Source organism: Crocodylus siamensis, chromosome 5 (assembly GCF_052110815.1).
Source record: "Crocodylus siamensis isolate JL-2025a chromosome 5, ASM5211081v1, whole genome shotgun sequence".
NCBI classification, from domain to species: Eukaryota; Metazoa; Chordata; order Crocodylia; family Crocodylidae; genus Crocodylus; species Crocodylus siamensis.
Window position 1 is genome coordinate 133,471,226 of NC_143399.1, and position 20,016 is coordinate 133,491,241.

A 20,016-nucleotide genomic window follows, 5' to 3' on the forward strand; every position below is an offset into this window, starting at 1 on the left:
AAACTATTGTGTACTCAGGCTTGTCCAACATACGGCCTGTGGGCCGCCATGTGGCCCGCAAAGGCATTTTCTGAGGCCCGAGGTGCTGCAATAGGAAACAGAAGTAAACACTGTTTAATTTCGTTCCCACCCCTTGTCCATCCCCCAGCCTCTCAGCAGCTTCCTAATGGTTCCCACACGCATCGCATCAGCTTGATGTTGCCAATGCAGAGCACGTGGGAAGAGGAGTAGCCATGTGCCGCTCGGGACAGGATGAGCCCAGCCAGAGCAGCAGGGGCTGAGCTGCACTTTCCCCTACCTGTGCTGGTCAGTTCCGAGTGGCACATGGCTCTGCTGCTGCCTCTGCTGGCTGTTGCCAACCTGGGTGGGTCTGTCCCATCCACAGCAGCATGCAGATGAAGCTGGATTCCCACGAGCTGCTGGGGATGGGAGGAGGCTGGCCAGGTTGGCAACCAGCCAGCAGAAGCAGTGGCAGAGCCGTGTGCCGCTTGGGACTGACCAGTGCAGGCAGGTGGAAAATGCAGCTGAGCCCCTGCTGCTCTGGCCGAACTTGTCCCATCCCGTCCCGAGTGGCACATGGCCCCACTGCTGCTTCTGCTGGCCAGTGCACACCCAGCCGGGCTCCTTCCATCCCCAGCAGCATGTGTGAAACCAGCTTCCACTGCATGCCACTTTTCCCGGCTAATGCTGACCCGGCTGGGTCCGTCCCATCCGGAGCAACACATGGCTGAAGCTGGCTTCCCACAATTATAACACTTGGTGTGTTATAATACACACCAAGAAGCAAGTACAGTACTCTCTGAATGCATTTTAAAATAGTATCATCTTCACTTACAGAAACACATTTAACCTAGTTGTACAGGGCACTGCAAGAAAATGAACCCCACCAATTAATACCATCTTAAAATTAAATACTAAAATTAATTACTTTCTAGAACCATTTAAGGAATTCTCCCTTTCCATGAGAAAATTCTTCCTCATTTCCATCAGTTAATTGTGAGCATATGGCATGAAGTATGAAGATTTATATGTCTTAGAAAAAAAAGGAAAAAAATGTTTTAATCTAATATAAGAATGACTGTTCTTAGTACAGTATTGGTTGGAGCTTCCATTTCCTAAAAAGTCCTAGCAAAACGGTTTTTTGTTTGTTTGTTAACAGTTCAATTCAGTGAGATTTGGCCCGATTTGGTGGCCAAATCTCTGAATCTGAATCGAATCAGGAGACGCTTTAATCTCTCCAGATTCAAATCGGAACCCTCCAGATTGATTCAGAGAGATTCAGTGATTTGGACATAGACACAGCTTTAAATGTTTTTTCTACCTACCTCTAAGTACCAGGCGGCTCATGAATGCTGCGATGCTGGGGTGCATGAAGTGTCCCACAGAAGTGCGGGGGGCTCCCTGCATGCTCAGCAGCAGATCTGGAAGAGGACCAGAAGCACTTCCAGCCCACTTGTGGGTCCTCCAGAGAGCACACAGGGACACTGGAGAGCACCCCCAGGTAAGCGACTGGTGCCTCTTGGGTCTGGGGGGACACCTGGGGTCCCCCTGTGGCCAATCACCAAGCCAGAGAGGGATGCAGAGACCGCTCCCAGTGCACTCCCCAGCAGACCTGGAAGTTTACCAGAAATACTTCCAGTCCACTTCTGGGTTCACTGCCAAGCACGTGGGGGCCCCTACTGCACTCCTGTGAGACTCTCCATCTGCCCCAGCATTGCAGTGTTCACAAGCCATGCTTGGTACCTGTAGAAAAAACATTTAAAGCTGTATCTATGTCCAATTCGCTGATTCTTTGAATCTATCTTCAGATTCAGATTCAGCCGAATTGAATCAGGGACAGTGATCCAAATCAACAAATCTAATCGCTGTCCCCAATTTGGGTTGAATCTGAATCCTCTATTGTCTAACATGTGGAACTGTAGTTCAGTTTTCTGCTCGGCTATAGATATTTTTCAAATCATGCGTCTGAGTGTCCACATATGAAAATGGATTTAACAGCACTTGGCTACCTTTCGAGATTGATGTAAAGTTGCCTGAAAGTTTGGCAGTGGAACCCAGATAGGCATATTTCCTAGATTTTATTTCTGCAATGCATTAGGAAGAAAATGGAAGGGAGCAACATTTTTAGCATGCACCCAATAGATGTGTCTACATGTTCATTAATGCACTTTTGCTACCACACATTTACCTCTAATGTGAGGTACTAAATAAATGCGCAGTGGATGCCCTAGTGCACGATAGCAAAAGCGCATGCTTTTACAGTGACACTTCATGCACAGTAGCCTAATTTTAGTGTGCATTAGTATGGTTTTTGACATGCTGCTCCAATGCTCAATAAAATAGACTACTACACATTACAGCACATGTGTAGACATGCCCAGTGCCCGTTTTCTCCTTTCAAACTCTTGGGCTACTCCTTTCAATTAATCCCTTCAACAATTTTAGCTTTACATTAGCTATCCTACCACCGGGTTGGGTCTCCCTTACCAGTGTGATGGATTGTTCCATCATACTTGGGTACGTTTAACTGCACTCACGTGGCTTCCCTCAAACATTTTCAGAATGGGTTCCACCTTTTCTCAGATTAAATGCGTATTGTTAAACATGCAGGATATCAATGGATGCCAGAAAAAAACCCCAAAAGCCTCAGGGGCAGATGTGACCTGAGATGCTACGCTATCTCCCTTCACCTAGAAACAGAAAATAAATGGAGCACCTTAGATATTACTTGGGCAGATGGCTTTCTAAATGGCAACAACTGTCTGTGCAATGTTCATTATTCGGGAAAATATGAATTACCCTTTGAAATTTAAATTAAAAGCAAAGTTAGTTATGATAAAACAAATTCCCAGCCAAAGTGAACCACGGGTCCTTTACATCAAAAGAAGGGGAGAAAAAAAGAAAAGCTAGCAACAAAGATTGTTCTTTTTAATTTTGAAACCTCTGATCTCTGTCCCTACCACTTCCTTTTTTGTTGAGTTTTGAACATAATGTGTTGTGTGACTAAGATGTCTAATATTAGTAGTATTAAATGTTGGCAAGTGCAAACATTCCATATTGTTAATTGAATTTGTTGTTACTTCTGTACTATAACGGCTGCTTTGGGAGGCTTAACTTCTAAAGCTAACTCCTTTGTGATTTAACTCATGAAGAATTAATGATTTCTTCCAACATTCTCCTGTAGCAATGGGAAGTTAAAAAAAAAACAAACCCAACAACAAAAAACACCTCTTATTGCTAGCTGCTATCTCATCTTTTGACTTCAGGCAGCACTAGGAACCCTTGCTGCAAATGCAGGAACTTATCGCTAAGAATAAGGAAGCAAAAGGGTAAATTAGAAAAGACAGTTTGGTTCTGTAAGACAGAAGCATCATGGAGAAAATGTTCTAAATTATGCCACATGCAGCAAATACCACTGTATTTAGTGAGTACTCACTGAACTAGGCATAGGCCAGGAGAAGTTGCATAGTTACTGGTGCACATTCTGCCCATTCCCCTCACTTTCAAAGCAAATTCCATCAAAAAGCAGAGAAGATGCTTCCACTTTTGAATCTTTTTTTCCTGAACCACTAAGGCATGACCTCTAAGGTGTATGCAAAGTATGACCGTGTTACAATTACTGCTTAGAGTTCTTTCCCTATTTTTGATGGAGAAGTTACTTCCACTTCCAAAATGCAGTCTTCAAAGAATAATCTTTTCAGGATGGTAATAAAATAAATGTTATACAGTTGGCAGCACACAAGTTGCAGACATGCTGGGACCACTGCCTATCTTGCTGACCATCTCATTGTGTACTTGTATTCTTATCTGTTTGTAGACAATTCATCATTATTTGCATCCTCCTTGGATTGTGACATTAAACAGAAAGCAGGGAGGGCAGCACCTTACAGACCAACTCATTCAGACTAATTCACTTTGTAAGGTGCCACAATGGCTCACCTTATGCCTAACTTCAGGCTAACATGCCTGAGTAATAAAAATTACTCTGTACAAATTAACCAGAATTTACTGTAAATTTAAAATACAAATGTCATTTTTTCAGTGTAGAAAGTAGACAAGTAATTCCAATTTACAGGAAAACAAGACTATCCATACTTACAAAACTTATTGTGCACTCTGAGTACTTGTAAATAAGATCTATATCACTGGAGATTCCTTAACCTCTACCTCAAAAAACAAAAGGACTTCTTTGCAAAACTACATCTCTGTTACCTCACAGGGTTGCTGCTCCCTAAACTGATTTGGCAGCAGCTACCCAGATTTAAGTTAACATGTTCATGGTGTCCATCAACCAGCAGGCAGCCTGTTCTTAAGATCCCTGACTTATTTCTGGGCAGTTTAACACATTGCTCAATCTGAAATCTAAAGGGCAAAAATATTTAAAGGTGTGTCAGGTATTACAGCTACTGTCAACAACTATTCTATTGTGATGTTGCATGTCTTTATAAAACCCATGAGAACCAAGAAACACTGCTCATCTTCTGAGCTTACATTTTCTCCTCCTTAGTTTGATATCACAACTGAGATGGAAGACAGCCACTTTAAGCACAAATAGGCCATTGTGGCCACATAAATCTGTACTGACTTGTGCTCTGAACTGCTACACTCTAGGGACAGAAGTTACACATAAACTAGTTTAAGCAATTAGAAACTGATTTAAACCTTTAAACAGAACAGAAGCTCAGTGAACATAAACTAGTTTCAAAATGGCTGATACTGTTTTAAGATAAACCTGGTTGAATATAGTATCAGACCAAACTGATTTGGGTGGAACTGGTTTATAAAACTTCTGTCCCAGACCCCTTTCTGGTTCAAGTTAAATAAGGGTCCCCCAACTATGGCAGCCAGAACCAGAGGGATTAATAAGCAATAAATATGTGCTTCTTAGAGGCATTTGGTGTTTTGCCTAAACAGGTAATATTAGTTAATATAAAGCTTGTAAGTTTGTAAAATCACAAATGTAACTTGTCTGTCATAAGTTTAACCAAAATGATAAAATTAACTGTTCGTGGAACTGACTGGGCCCCATAGGCAAAGCTGTAGATGTAAAATTAGCTGACCTAATGGTTTTTGCTCAGGGTTCAGCTTTGACACTAAAAACTGGATCCAACTGCCTGGCGCACCCAACGCATTCCAGGAAAGCACATCCCAAGAAAGTATATTCAAATGAAACCTAAAAGGGGTTGGGGCTTAGGTGGAGCAATGTCAATTTCAAACATAAAGGTGCTGCACTGCAATTTGCTTATTGGATAAACCTGAGTCTAGGTAGTAACCTTTTATGATAATTTTTAACACCTTTCAATCCCATAGGGTAACAGCTATAGGGCAACATTGTGAGTGGCTCTAAAGCCAACAGATTAGCATCAGACTAGGTATAAAAAGCACATGCATCAGGTAACCAACAGGAAGGAGGGAACAGAATGGTAATTTCTGTTCCACGCCTGGACCCTGGACTCCCAGTGAGTGAGGATCGGATCCTGATCAAGGGACCTTCCCCAGTAACCCCTCTGACAGCGTCGACTGGGGACGCCTAACTTCGCTGGAATCACTTGACATGTACCTGGCACTGAGGGACTATCGATAAGTTGCCAACCCATGTCTGTCTATCTGTTGTTTTAAACAGCCAAGTGGCTAATACCCTCTCAGTGCCCCGTTCACCTGTGACAGAATTGATCCATCTGTTGTTATTACCTGTTATTTACTATTAGCTCTTTAATACTGCATTATCTGCTTATCGCATTTATCTTTCTGTTAACTGTTGTGTGTATGTGTAAGCTATAATAAACTTGCCTTCACTTCACTCCCAACTTTGCCTCCTCGATCCAAAACTGAACCTAACAGCCCAGTTGGCCTGTGATAGAACTGATACACTCACAGTGCCCAGCTGGCCTGTGACACCCAGCATCCCAGCATTTTGCAGCCCTGGGCTGGGCTATGGGGTCTGCTTCAGAGACCAGGGCTGGCCCTACTAGGGTGGCCATCATATAAGACATTCTGGTTTTCAGCTACTCTTCAAGAGAAAAATAGATGACATAAAGGCATCTGGCTTCCTATCAATAGAGGACAGAGGACAACTGGACTGTCCCCTATGATGGCCATCCTAGGCTCCACCCCTCTGCTCCCCAGCTGGAACAGTGAGGGCTGGCTGGCAAGGAGATGGAGTGGTGGGGTGGCAAGCTCGGCTGGGGATGTAGCCCAGTCTGGCAGGGTGAGGGAAAGACTGCCCCTCCCCAGGCAAACCCTGGCTGGGGTCTGGGGACAGGGAAATGGGTGAAACATCTGCAGGGTTGCTCATAACTTCTTCCTGCTTCCAGATGCCTTGGGATTCATGGTCCACAGTTGAAGCCAGCAGTAAGTTTGAGCAGGGGAAGAGGTGTTTAATGTCCCTCCCTGTTCCCAGACCACAACTGGGGTTTTCTGGGGGGGGTAGCCCCCCCATAGACTGGACTGCATCCCTTGCCAGGCTTGCCCACCCCCACACCTTGTCAGCTAGCCCACATTGCTCCAGATACACAGCAAAGGGGCAGGGCCAGCCTTGCTCTCTGCAGCAGACAGCACAGCCTAGCCCAGGGCTGGAAAGCATGCTGGGGGCTGTGATTTCACTTGAACCAGGAAGGGGTCTAGGCCAGAAGTTTCATAAACCTGTTTGACCCAAATCAGTTAAGTCTGATGGTATATTCAACCAGGTTTATCGTAAACTAGTATCAGCCATTTTGAAACTAGTTTATGTGCAGAACTTCTGTTCTGTTACAGGTTTAAACCAATTTCTGATCACTTAAGCTGGTTTATGTGTAACTTCTGTCCCTAGCCATTAGCTGTGCTGCCCTCTGGATTTGCACTCCCACAAGAGTATCCAGGCTCAGCTTGGAACAGCAGCAAGAAAACTATTACATTACCAGTGACGATGAGGGGCATTACAAAAAACTGGAGCTATCTTCACACAGATTGGGCAGAACCTGTACAATTTCATTGCAAACCCCTGCTCCGAGAAGCTTTGATCCACATAGACACGACAAATAGAAACATGGAGAAAATTAAATTGGATTAATGACGCAGCTGGAAAACCAAAACACATAATCATGCAGGAAGTCTGTACCAAGGCTAGGGTCTCCATGGCATTAAAAGTTGTAAAATGAAAAATGAAGACTGGTGTGGCATTTAGACCCATTAATTCAACCTGTTTTTGGCCTGCATGAACAGCCTCAAAGATGGATATAGAATGTTATTCAAACATCTAGGGAAGGCCATATTTGTCATAGAAATCTCTCTAATTTAGACCTTGACTTCTCTGCAGTTTGGTTTTTCCTGACTTTGTCTCTTCATAACAATAATGAGGCAAGTTTACCAGAAAGTCCATAGCACTCAGGATCTAGTCTATTTTGTTTTGTCAGCGGTTGTACACAACTAAAGTTCTTGCATCTTTTAAATACTTGAGATCTTCCTATTCCTCTTATTTGGAGATAGAGAACATTGCCTTTCAATTTGCTGTAAAATGTAGCATCACGGTCTACTTAATTTCCTTCTTATAGAAGATGTTATCTTTAGTTTAAATGTTATATAATTGCATTTCTTTTTTCTGAAGTAGATGCCTATGAAAATAGACTGAAACCACAAGAAATGAGAGACCTTCATTTGTGTGCAAAATAGGTGCATCAGCAGTGCAAGCAGTCCCTCATTTACTCCCTCGCGTTGACCTGAGAGGATGAAGCATCATTTGGGAAGCTCTGTTTACATCCCCATGCAATTCTTCTTGGTAAGATCAGTTCGGTTTGTGGCTTTTGGGATAGCTAACTGCCTGCTCTTGGGAAATCAATTGAAACTACTCCCCCTCACCAATTCATGTAGGCTGCCGACAGTCAGATGCTGATGCGTATTTGACCATTAATAACCCAATCCTGATTTCAATCTACTGTAGAGGTCAGCAGTTCCATCTTATCAGATTTGCAGTCATGTATATCCCAAGAAAGATGCTTTTTTGAGAGCAATATGAAACTTCATTTTAGAATACTTACTTGCTTCAATCACACTCCCCTCCTTTTCTCAAATATAACTTTCAACTAGGGGCAGAAACTTAAAAAATACTCCACCAGATTACCATGTCTATCTTGCAAATATCCAAATATGGGAACTAGTACTCCAGGATACCTAGTGAGCCAAAGTGAAAGAAAAATTGCCAGGGGGAAATTTCAAGGAAAATATAAAAGTAAAGTGATGAATAATTCATTTTTATTTTATCAGAATACATAAGCACTTTCAAGATTGTAAATTACTTACAGAATTGATCAAACACAAAATAGAAATATCAGTGAAATATTTTCAGGACAACAGTACATTGGAGTCAGTAATAAGAGACAGTTTAGCAGAATGTCCTTCTGGCTGAGAGAGAACCTGCACTGTGAGGTATGGATTCCAAAGCTACTGAATCCATATCAGCAGGCTTTAAGATACAGGCTCAAAAATATTTCTCAGGTGTGTAAAGCAATTTCTGTTACCAATCAAAGTATCTAAACATAAAGGAGAATTATGCAGGTGGAGAATATTTCCATAAAGGTGCTGGCCTTCTTTACAGTCAATTTATGTTTATGTATAATTGAGCTGAATTAGTGGGCATGAGCACCTGAAGCTACCATGGATGGACCTCTGAAAATTCCAGCCTTATGTACTATTCAGCCTGGTTGAAGCTTCCCATACATCACAAATTACTAGCACTGTCCCAGCCATTGTACCTAGTTATCAATAGCTTTCACAAACTGCAGGCGCTTCCTTGCCAGCACTGTTGTAGCCAGCAGAAGCAGCAGTAGTAGAAAATCATCTTTTGCCTTACCTTGGAGTGGGATGCGTAAAAACCTTCCAGCACATCTACAGTCTCACAGCCCATTGGGTCTGCTCTTTCAGGTCAGCAGCAGCTTCTTCTTGCTTTTAGTACTGCTGGCTGGTTCAAACTGCAAATTTACAGAAGTGGGCGTGTTATGCCAAAAAGCTTATCCATATCTCATTCTGCAAGGAATTCTTTTCAAATGCATACAGCGCTGCACCACATGGTTCCTATTCCTCTCAAGTGCTTTCAGAACAATGACTCACAGGCTGCAATATTTCTGCAGGTCATTGATTTTTTTGGAAGATAAATCAGCAGCTGAGAGGGTACAGAAAGGACTCTAAGGATTTCCTTTCAGTCTTTTCCAAAAGTGCATGCTTGATCCATACATATGACACACATATTTGAGAACAAGCACTTCCCTTATCTGGATTCGGAACATTAAAACTTGGAATTGTAGAGTCCTTTGTGATTATTGGCATTAAAAGATATAATCCAATGGAAAGGAATTATTATTTTAAAAGTATAACTCCAATTCTGGTAGTGTTTTGGCTTTTTTTTAAAAATTGGAATGTGGTATCACAAAGGCAGAATTTAGGACACTGCAGAGAAAAGCAAAATATTGTGCTTATTCACCTTAGGAGGTGCACCGAATAAGACTCATTAGCTCCAGTTCATGGGCTTGGGACAAAAATTACAAAAACTGATATAAGTGATTGAAAACTGGTTCAAATTTGTAACACACCAGGGCTAGGGACAGGCATTCAAAAAGCCTGAGCTTCAATTGATTCAATCTTTGCAGGTTAGTCTAACCTGGCAAGGCTAAATCAGTTTTGTAACTGGACAGACACCCCAGAAACGCAGGCACATGCCTGCAATGGCTTGGGCTAGAAGCCAGGGGGTGCTAAAGGAGGCCACGCTTCCTTCCACAGAGCTAAGCTCTGTGGGGGCCATGACCAGGTCCCAACAGGAAGCTCTGATTAGGGATGCCCCCCTCCTACCATAGTTCAGACCATGAGTATAAAAATACTATAATGTTATTCTAGGGGTTTGTCCCATGTAACAACATGAATATGGATATTTAAAAAGTTCTGTCTCTCATATGATATTAAGTCAAGAGTTGTCCTAAGATTAACTAACAGTATACCTACAATCACATACAATGTCTGCTTACCTGAGCATATGCTGGGCTATCTGTCTCAGCAACTCAAATAATGGGAACACAGATTATTTGGAGTAGCTACTCCACTGATCTCTGAAGATACTCTGAGTTTAGCCAGGTCAAAGATCAAAACTAGGCCTGAGTATCCTGGCTCAAAATTCCACTTGTACATATACTAGAGCAGCCTCTTAACAGCTTTGCCACAGGAAAAACAGGTTTATTGCCAGAAGAAAAGACTTTATCTGCATCCTGTCTCTCTGATTTTAAACTAAACACCTGAGGCATAGAGCACAGATCACTGCCTTAACAGCTTTATTCAACTCATATTGATCATACCTTTGAAGTCTCTGACTTAGAATTCTATTGGTCAAATAAAGTCTCTCCATGTATGTTGTTGACTTCCTGGTTTTTGAGGATAAAGCTTGCTAAAAACAACAGACCAAAACATCAGCAGGTATAAAGTGATACACCTTGGCTGACACTGGCGGCCTTGCAGCAATTTTACAACAGCTGAGGACTGATCAAATAGTTGTAAGGAGGCAATGAACTATCTTGATTAATAAGGGCTCATAATATAACTAGAAATGTTTACACATGCATGGTGTGTATATGCTGCAATGAAGCCTATACAAAGACTACTTTTGTTATGCAACCTCAAAGAGTATCCCCAAACAGTTCTGTTCACCTGTTATAAAAACACATCTGTTTAACACCTGAATGTTTCTGGTCCCTACTAAGTGATCTTGCACAGCTTGCTTCAACGTACATTTCCCCAATGCTTTCTTCACCCACACAATGCAAAACGCATAATGATAAATCATTATATATCATATCTACTTGTTCTAGGCAGCATGATGACTTATGAGAATGAGCTTCCTAGTAAGCTCTAGTAATGCCACAGCAAGCAGAGAGTACTAAAGATGGAACACAGAGAGGTTTTAGATCCTATTTTAAACACAGCAAGCTGAGAGAAGCAATGTGGCATACCCTGGGATTTTGTAGCAGCAGTGGCTAGCCAGCCTGTTTTGATGCGGTAAGCAACTAGATGTTCTAATGAGCACGTGACTCTCTTCTGGTCACAAGACAGGAGCTGCATGGCCAAACTTTTTATTACACCACATCAAAGTTGTCAGCATTGTGGTATAGCTCAGTGCTGTGTGAATGGACAAATTCTCTGGGTGCCTTGAGGATAGTCCAACCTCCCAGCCTCCAACCATAAAACTCTCTCTCTTTGATTCACATTTACACCACTGCATTATGGATTGCGGATGCATTACATTCTGTCGAAATTGCCCTTAGTTAAAGAACACTCTTGGGGTCTCACTACAGGTACTAAAATGAAGGGGAGGTAAAACAGTTCCTCTCAAATGTGCTGGTCAGTTTATTTCCACCTACCTTCACTCTTCCACACTTTGCCTTTTTTTCCTTGTCTTTCCTTTCTCATGCTTTGCAATCTCATTCTCTTCCCATGCACCTCCCTGGAAGTCCCATTCAGCCATTCCCTCTCATCCTGACTTAAAAAGAGCTATGCCACTCTCTTCCTTTCATGCTGCTACGTATTTAGAGCCTAAGATTCTTGGGCTTTCAAGAGCTAAGTCGTTTGTGAGTGTTGGAGGTAGGAACTTAAGTCTGTTATGGCAGATTTGAGAATGTTATTTTCTCTTTTTCTCCACTCCTTTCCTAAGACTTGTTGACTTCTCCAACACGTACCTCGCTCCCCCCTCCTGCTCCCCAAAGTACATTCTGTGCCATTCTAATGCCATAGTCATCTCTCACATTTCTACAGAAACAGACAGCGAACCATTTTTCTACCATCTTCACTCGATGAAAGGGTTCAGAAGTTCACAGAATTCTGGAGGAGGGACAATATTCTTGTTTGTCCTACTTGCCAATATCAATATTGCTATATGCATCCTATGTTATATTGGCATGGCTTGGTTTTCAAAGGGCACAAAGCACACATTAATCCTACAACTAGCATCAACAGAACTTGATATTAGCAATACTCATTACTTCTGCAAGTGAAGCCAACAGAGATCATTAAGCATCCACAATCTTGGTAAAGTGATTAAATACAGTGCACAAAGTAACATATTACAGCAGTTTAGACTGCTTAAATGAAAATTACTAGGGTGTTTGGATATCAAATGTAAGTGCAATCCTATTTCCTTGTTGCTACTTTTGAATCTTCTACACTCTTACGCTTCATGGGTCTCTCCACTTAGGACACATTATTGCTAAAATTACTTTACAAGCCATAAGCGCAACCATATCTGCTCCCTTTTTGTGAGGCACCTATTATATTTTCAAGGCTAAGTAAACACAAATAAATCACAGGCCCAAGGTAACTACTGCTGAAGGCATTATTTCAGGTTAGGCAGGCTGATCATTGAGCTTGTCATAGTTCTCTACACATCCATCAGTTCTATAAACAGTTATGATAATGATAGTGTTGATGATGATACTGACTTTTATAAAGCTATTCTTATCTTTAGCTCTCAAATCATTTTCAAAAGAAAGGTGAATATAAATATCCTCATTTTACAGATAAAGAGGCACAGAAGGGTTAAGCACAAGGACATGCAAGGTCAGCAGTGGAGCTGGAAACACAACTGAGGTACTGACTCCCAACCTAGTTCTAAATCTAACTGGACCATGCTGCTACTCCAAATAAGATTTCTTTACAAAAAATACTTAACACGGTCAATGTGTGCACAGTCTGAACTTTACATGGGCTCATTATACTTAAAACCCACCTTCTAGGAATGCCTGGAAAGCACTATGACATCAGGTGGGGGTAATCAGAGGAGTGGTCAGAGCTCAACACAACATACCAAGCCAGTAATGTAATGGTAACACGTATTTCTGCCTTTATATTTACGGAAGGTTTTACTTGATTTCTTTTTTCTGTCTTTCTACAAGCACTCACTGACATGACTGAGTCAACAGAAGCCTAATCTTGAACAGCAGGAAAAAGATTTCAGTTGAGGGATCCCTGCTGTATGAATGGAAAAATCTTGATGAAATAATACAACCAAAAGACTAAACCAAGTGTTAAAGAAGCTGAGTGAGTGACCTGATTATTTCTCAATTATTTCTTCTTAGACACAATAGTGATAGGACAATTCCTTCTGTGAGAGAGGAGCGCCACTAGTCACAGCTGCTACCAATGAGCTATATGCCTTCATCTTAATTATTAGCAGCACAACACCTGTCTCCCTACTTATTATGCAACTGAATAGAGGCTCCCCCAACTTTAGCTGGCTAATCTCCCAGTTGTATTAGCACATGGGTAAATCTTACTTCCCAGGTCAAGAGGAATGAAGAGTGTATATAGGGAATCTCTTTTCCCACAGAAAGAATGGGCTGGGATTTTACTGCAGTGCTCAAAAAGCGCACCAGAAGAGAGGGCCAGTAAATATAGCAACTCATTCACCACATCTCACAGGGAGTGCTCTCTGCAAGTCAAAGGTGACTGTCACTTTAGCTAGCTAGTACATATGATGTTGTTGGCAGCAAGCATTCTCCAGAGGTAGAGAGATGCATTGTACTCCTAGTGAAAAGAAATCAGCAGCCAAATGCTCACCACAATCTGAACTCTTGTGGGCAGAATTCCTGGAAAAGCACAGACAAGCCTGGCAACGTCTTTGCCAGCACCTACCTTATCCTTCATCTTGCTGCATAAGCCACAGTAATGTTGATCTCAATCTCTTGATTCTACCACTGGGATGGACAGTATGAGGAGCTCAAAGAAATCTACCAGAAAACGTGTGCATTCAAGGGCATAAGCAATGTTCTTTACTGCTAACTGGATCTAAGAGTAGAATATGGTCTTGCACAGAAATATCAGGAATAACTACTTTGGTAAAAAACATTGCTTAGTTGTGTGTGGAATCAGTGCCTTAACTATGAAGCCAACAAAAAAAGGAGGCTAAATCAGAAAAGAAATGTCCCTGCTGTTGCAACCAGAATATGGCTAAGATTCTCCTCCATTACATCAGTTGTTACAGTGGAATTCTGTGTACATCAGCACAACTGTTTTTGATTATGCTGTAAAGTGAGCTAAAGAATTTTTTTTTTGAATTGTAAATTCTTGTGTAGTCATATATAATCATTTTTCCCAGGTGACACTTTTTTCTAGTTGCAATTTTTCCATGGTCTAAACCTATGTCTGAACTGCAGATTTTTAACTTTTGTGACTGCTCATTTACCTTAGTAACCCAGTAACTCATTCATCCTAACTTGGACATTTGACAAATCATTGTGTTAAGAAATAAATCAAGAGAAAGATCACCAGCACAGACAAACCTGTGACCCATGTTCAGCAAAAAACCTTTTTCTGAGTATCTTTGAGAGCTCATTACAATCACTGAAATTAACTTGACTTACCTAGCAACTTGATTAGCTCAAGTTTCAAGCACAATCCATACTCTTGTACAGATAAGTTCCAAGAGGAGAATTTGTTTGCCAGTCATGGGCTAGGTTATGCCCGATTCTATTGCTATCATGGAAGGTTAAACAGTGCACACCAGCAGATCCATAACACTGGGCAACCGTAGCAGGGACATGTACTTATCCAGCACATCTGCTAGGCAGTATCCACTGTACTTCTGAAGAGATGAGTTAAAGGAACTTTCCTTTGCAAAAGGTTAGGGGAAGGAGGCAGGCCTAGTGCTGTACTGGGGATATTTAGCAATACTTCTGCCATGTGTTAGGAGAGGCATGGCATCCAACATTTTTAAGTTTTGTAAGGGAGTGAGTTTCAAAGAAGCTTGCACATAATGTATGCAGGTCTCATGGTTTTGGGGGTTTTTTGCAATATTTTGATGCTAGTTTTTGATTGTATGATTCAACACAAGACCTTTATTCCTATTATCAATATGCTTAAGTTATATTGGTATTGTGCCTCATGCTATTAAAATTACAGGTTTCAGTCTCCCATTCTAATATTCATAATTTTCTTCACTTTTTTAATCTCTCCAATGAAGAGTAAAGTTCAACCCATTTCATATCTGATGTGAATACAGGGAATATCAGCTTACAGCTGTAGAGTAAATTCCATCCTTCTTAACTGGATTATAGGTATTTTAAACCCTAAAAAATAGCAAATGGATTTCTAAAGAATGGTTGGCATTCAGAGACTTTACAAGGATGGTACAAGATTTCTGAGACTCAAAATAATCTTTATGCTTGTGTAACAAAGATAACTTTATGATAGGAAGCTGGTAAGAGCTAAATAGCTTTACAAAACAACAAAGCAGATCAAAACAGGTCACTGGGAAGAAAGCACAGTAGAAAACATTAGCCAATACCTGCATGTCTAGATTTAGTTCTGATTGTACAGCATTACAGTCAAGCAAATAAAACCTTTTAGACCCAGTTAGTACATAGTGTTGTTTCCCTTCATTCAATTTAACAGCTACTGGTTAAATTATTCTGCAAATGGAAAAAAAAGAGAAAAGAATCAGAACTTTTTTTAGTTTTTACAACAGAATTTGATCCTGAATTACTATGACAGAGCATGTTTTTTATGAGTCTGCATGGTGGGTTTCCCTTTAATATGGTCTTTCAGACTGTCTTCCTTAATCTGGTCTTTTGCAAAAAAAGATATATATATATCATCTGAAAGATGGTAGCCTCATATTCTTACTGCTGATTTATCTCCCAAGTCAGCTAAAGGGTCATTTTTAAGCATTAAATTGTCTCTAGGATATAAGAGGACTGATCTTGCTTTATTTAGATACTGGCTTCTTTTTCACAGCAGTGTCTGTAAAGAGGCTGCTACAATCATATAGTCTGAATGCATGGTTGCTTTTTGTACTGAGGGAAGGAGGGTTCTCTCAGTTTGATTACAAATTCTCTACGAATTGGCTGCACAGCTTTTATTCATAGTACAATTCAGTCCCTGCTCCTTTTTCGTGTGGCAATCAGACGAAGCCTTAGGAGTTCTAAATGTCTTCAACATCTATGTTCAACATATATCCCTTGCATAAACCTCCTTTTCAATGTTCAGCTGAAAACACTTCCCATAAAACAATTTGATCTATTTTACTGCTTTGGAGGAACACATGAAGGCTGTTTCTTATATACTAGGCTAGCTAAGAGATACTGTATTACCTATTACGGGACTACACTGGGTTTCCCTAACTGGCTTCAAGACCTGCTTAAAAAGGTTGTTGTCTTTCATGCACTGGTCTATTTAAAATATTACATACATGACTTAAAAATAACATACATGCCACATATTCCAAATGCATCCAGATACTGCATATTGGCCATATGTCTTTGGCTTAATATTATCAACATGCATCTCAGCACCCATTGCATTGCCTGCTCTTGACAAGCATTTTACGGTCTTCATTTTTAAAAAAAACCCTGCTTTATAAAGTGAGATAATGCCCTTTTCATGCAATGATAAATAGTAATGTCACTTTCCTCACAAGCCCTCTCCACCCATTCATAAAGAAAGGAATTAATATATGTACTATTTTAAATGAATGCCTGTCTTTGAAACTGCATATTTAATACTCAAGATGCAAGACCACATTAAAAATAAAATATAGTGACTTTTCATTAGCAAAGAAAACTGCTAATTTATGTGGTCAGCTTAAATCATATTTAGAAAAAAATCAAGAGAAATAACACATTTCAGTAGTAGAGCCTTTTTTAATTTTATTCTAAGCTTATGGTCCAATAAATCCTGCTACATCCGTGCCTGGCAGCTAATTTATTAGAATAAAGAGCCCTCATTATTGCTTACCTCAGTGGAAGTGCTAAAGCTCCCCCAGACTGCTGTGGAGAAAGCACAGTCTCATTCATGCACACATACACACACTCACACACAAACTGATGCTCCTTCAGATCTGTCTGCAACCCAGAAAGCCAATAGCACATGTTGCCTAGCATCAGCCACATGACAGTGCCAGCCAATCCTCTCACTGTTCTTTGCACCACCAACTTGTGCTTCCCCAGGGATGTTTGATCCAGCTCCCAGCTTGTTCAGGTCAGACACAAAAGGGAGAACCAGAAGTCTCACCCCACTTGTTTGTTTGGATGAGTCGCACAAAAAACAGACACTTGGCACCAGCAAATGACGACTGCAGGGTCACTGGAGTCAGACTGGGAAAGAATCCCTGGCTGTGAGGATGCAGAAAGGGTCCCAGGCAGGAGTCTGTCTTTTCAATGGGATGTAGAGCAGAGCAAAGTAGCTGTTAGCCACTGAATATAAATGAGAACATACTGTTGCAACAGCAGGGACAGGTTATTACAGAGATTAGAGGCAGGATTTACAAGAGCTGTATTGGATTAGCAGTAATTGTACTGAGAAGGGAAGTCCTGTATTTAGAGGGCCAGTTTTAAAAGGTTAAAAAACACAAGAAAAACAGGTGCTATAAACAAAGAGTATTAAAATAAAATAACAAACAGCACTTGGTTCTACCATCCGTTTGGCTGTCACACAGTCCCTCAGCTGCTTCTTTAAAAAATCACACCAGCACATTGATTTTGAAGATCTTATGTCAGCAGCTACTGTTCTTCCACTGTAACTCTTTGTAGTTTCCAAAGAGCTGGCTGAAAAAGCTACATCCCAGCTGAAATGCTCTCAATTTGTGAGGCTTTTTAACTAATTTAAAGCGCTTTTTGCATCAGCAAATGAAAATAAATATTATTGTCTCCATTTTGCAGATGAGAATCCAGTTTCAGAGGTGGATGCATAGTATCCAAAATAAAACAGAGCACATGAAATGCAGGGCTACAAATCCTGGCCTGGTCTCTACTCCCAATGCAATGGTTTATCTTATGCCACAGGTTATTTGCTGAATGTTCTAAATCCTTGTTCCTCTTAACTCCATCAGGCATAGGCATTTTCTTTCCAATGTGCCCGTATTTACTAATGTCACAATTATTCATTATTTTGCCACCAAAAACTGTCTCTGAATTTCTACTGTGGTGCAGGCAGATATAACCTTGCCATAACTGGTTCAGAGAGGCATGAGTTTTCATAAGTAACAACCTAATCAGGCTGTGAATGGACCTCCTGCCTATGCTCAGGCTAATGCAGTTATTCAAACAAAAGGCAGCTCTTATCCATCACACTTCTAATTTCTGAAATTTTTTCACTTCTCTGTAATCACTTGGTACAAGCATGAAATCCAGAACCAAGCCTGAAGAGCAGCAGTACAGCTTGAGACACTTTGGTAGGACACAGTGGTAAGTCAAAAACCTGTTTCCAGCTGACTGGTCACTTAGTGTTGTCTTACAAATGGTTTACAAACTTTGCAGTGTTCCATTCAGCTGCTGAGTGAACTGCTGGTGGTAAAATATTGTAAGTACTGAAACTATAGGATTATTCAGCGAGACAGCTCTTTATACTAATGGAGTACAGCCAATCGCTGCACCACTTTTTACGGCCCATTTTGCAAAACATTTTCCTTCTCTTTCCTCATAGTAAAACTAAAACAAGCTGCTCAAGTCATGTCACGCAGCGCCACGGTAACAATGCTTACAGTACTTCATGTCATCAAAGCATTTTGCAAACATTAAATAATCTGTTTAATGAGCTACTTTGTCTAATTAAGTAATGGTCACAGTGGAACTGCCATCAGACAAAGGCTAGGGACAGAAATTACACATAAATTGGTAGAAGTGATTGGAAACCAGTTCAAATCTGTAACACAACAGAAGTTCAGTGCACATAAGCTGCTTTCAAAATGGCTGAAACTAGTTTAAATCAACCTTATCAGACTTAACTGATTTAGGTTAAATTGGTTTATTGAACTTCTGTCCCAGATCCCCTCCAGATTCAAGTTAACTCACAGTCCCCCAGCATCCGGCTATATGTGCAGCTGCGGCCGGCCGGTGAATGTCAGCACCAGATGCCGGCCGGCGAAGATAAAAATGGCAGCGGCTGCAGCAGAGGGGGCGGATGGCCCCGGAGAGGGGCTGCTACAGGCGCCACGGGAGGAGCAGGTCCCAGGGAAGCATCCCGAGGGGACTACGGAGCTGGAGCGAGGAGCTCCAGAGAGAGAAATATCATGGCAGTATCCGGCAGCGGACGTCGAGGGAGCAAGTGCTGACCCGGATACCAGAGAGCAGGGACTGCTACAAGAATCTTGCAGAATCCAGGTGGAGGACTGGTCTGGTGGGGAGTGGAGGACGGCACGAGGAGTGGCAGGAGCCCAGGAGGACCCAGACGAAGGGTCGTGATCGGGGCGGGGTCACCGCCCAAATCCCGGAGGCATGGACGAGCTTGGGCTTAAGGGACTAGGCGGAGTAGCATGGGTGTCGGGGCTATAGGTGATCGTCCCCACGCCGGGGAAGGTTGGGGAAAGCACCCAGGGTACTAAGCACAGAAGGACCAGAGAACCAGGTCCAGAGGTACTCTTCCAGGGAACAGGGTTAGTAGCGAGCCTTGCCAGCAGGGGGCATGACCCGACCCTATGAGGTGTCAGAGTGCAAGTGGGGAAGCCGGATCGGTCTGGCAAGACACAAGACACCGCTGAGTCGGCTTGATAGAGGTGGTGTGAGGCCGGGGTACAGGGGTGGTGGAGCCCTGTGTACAACTGCTGGGTCGGACCTGGGCATTGAGGGACCCACCAGGTGACCCGCCGATTGCGGAACATCAAGACGTGGCAGGTGAGAGCGGGATCGTCAACACGGAAGAAAGAACTACCTTTGACGGGATTCACCTCCAAGGAGGATTATTCTGCACTGGTCCCGTCCTGCAGGGAGCAAACTAGGAAAGCCAAGGCTGCAACTGAACTCCAACTAGCTTCAAGCATCAAAGACAACAAAACGTCCTTTTTCAGATATGTGGAGAGCCGGAGGAAAAGCAAGGGCAACGTTGGACCCCTGCTAAATCAGATGGGGCAACTGACAACTGACGCCCAGGAAAAAGCCAACCTATTAAATAGGTACTTTGCGTCAGTCTTTCATCAGTCCCACGGGACGCCCATGCCTACTATGGGGCAGGGAGATCTGGGTGATGGGGATCCCCTACCTTCCATAAATGCTGACCTCGTGAAGGAACATCTTGAGAAGC

General features: G+C 42.0%; 1 protein-coding gene across 1 annotated transcript in view; it reads right to left on the minus strand.

Moving 5' to 3' along the window:
* The window catches only part of TMEM108 (transmembrane protein 108), a 263,786-nt gene extending 254,911 nt beyond the window's left edge, over positions 1 to 8,875 (minus strand). Inside the window, exon 1 of the mRNA XM_090046365.1 lies at positions 8,825 to 8,875. The gene's annotated coding sequence lies outside the window, so the exon portion shown is untranslated. The remainder of the gene's footprint in view (positions 1 to 8,824) is intronic.
* Between the last annotated feature and the right edge of the window lie 11,141 nt (positions 8,876 to 20,016).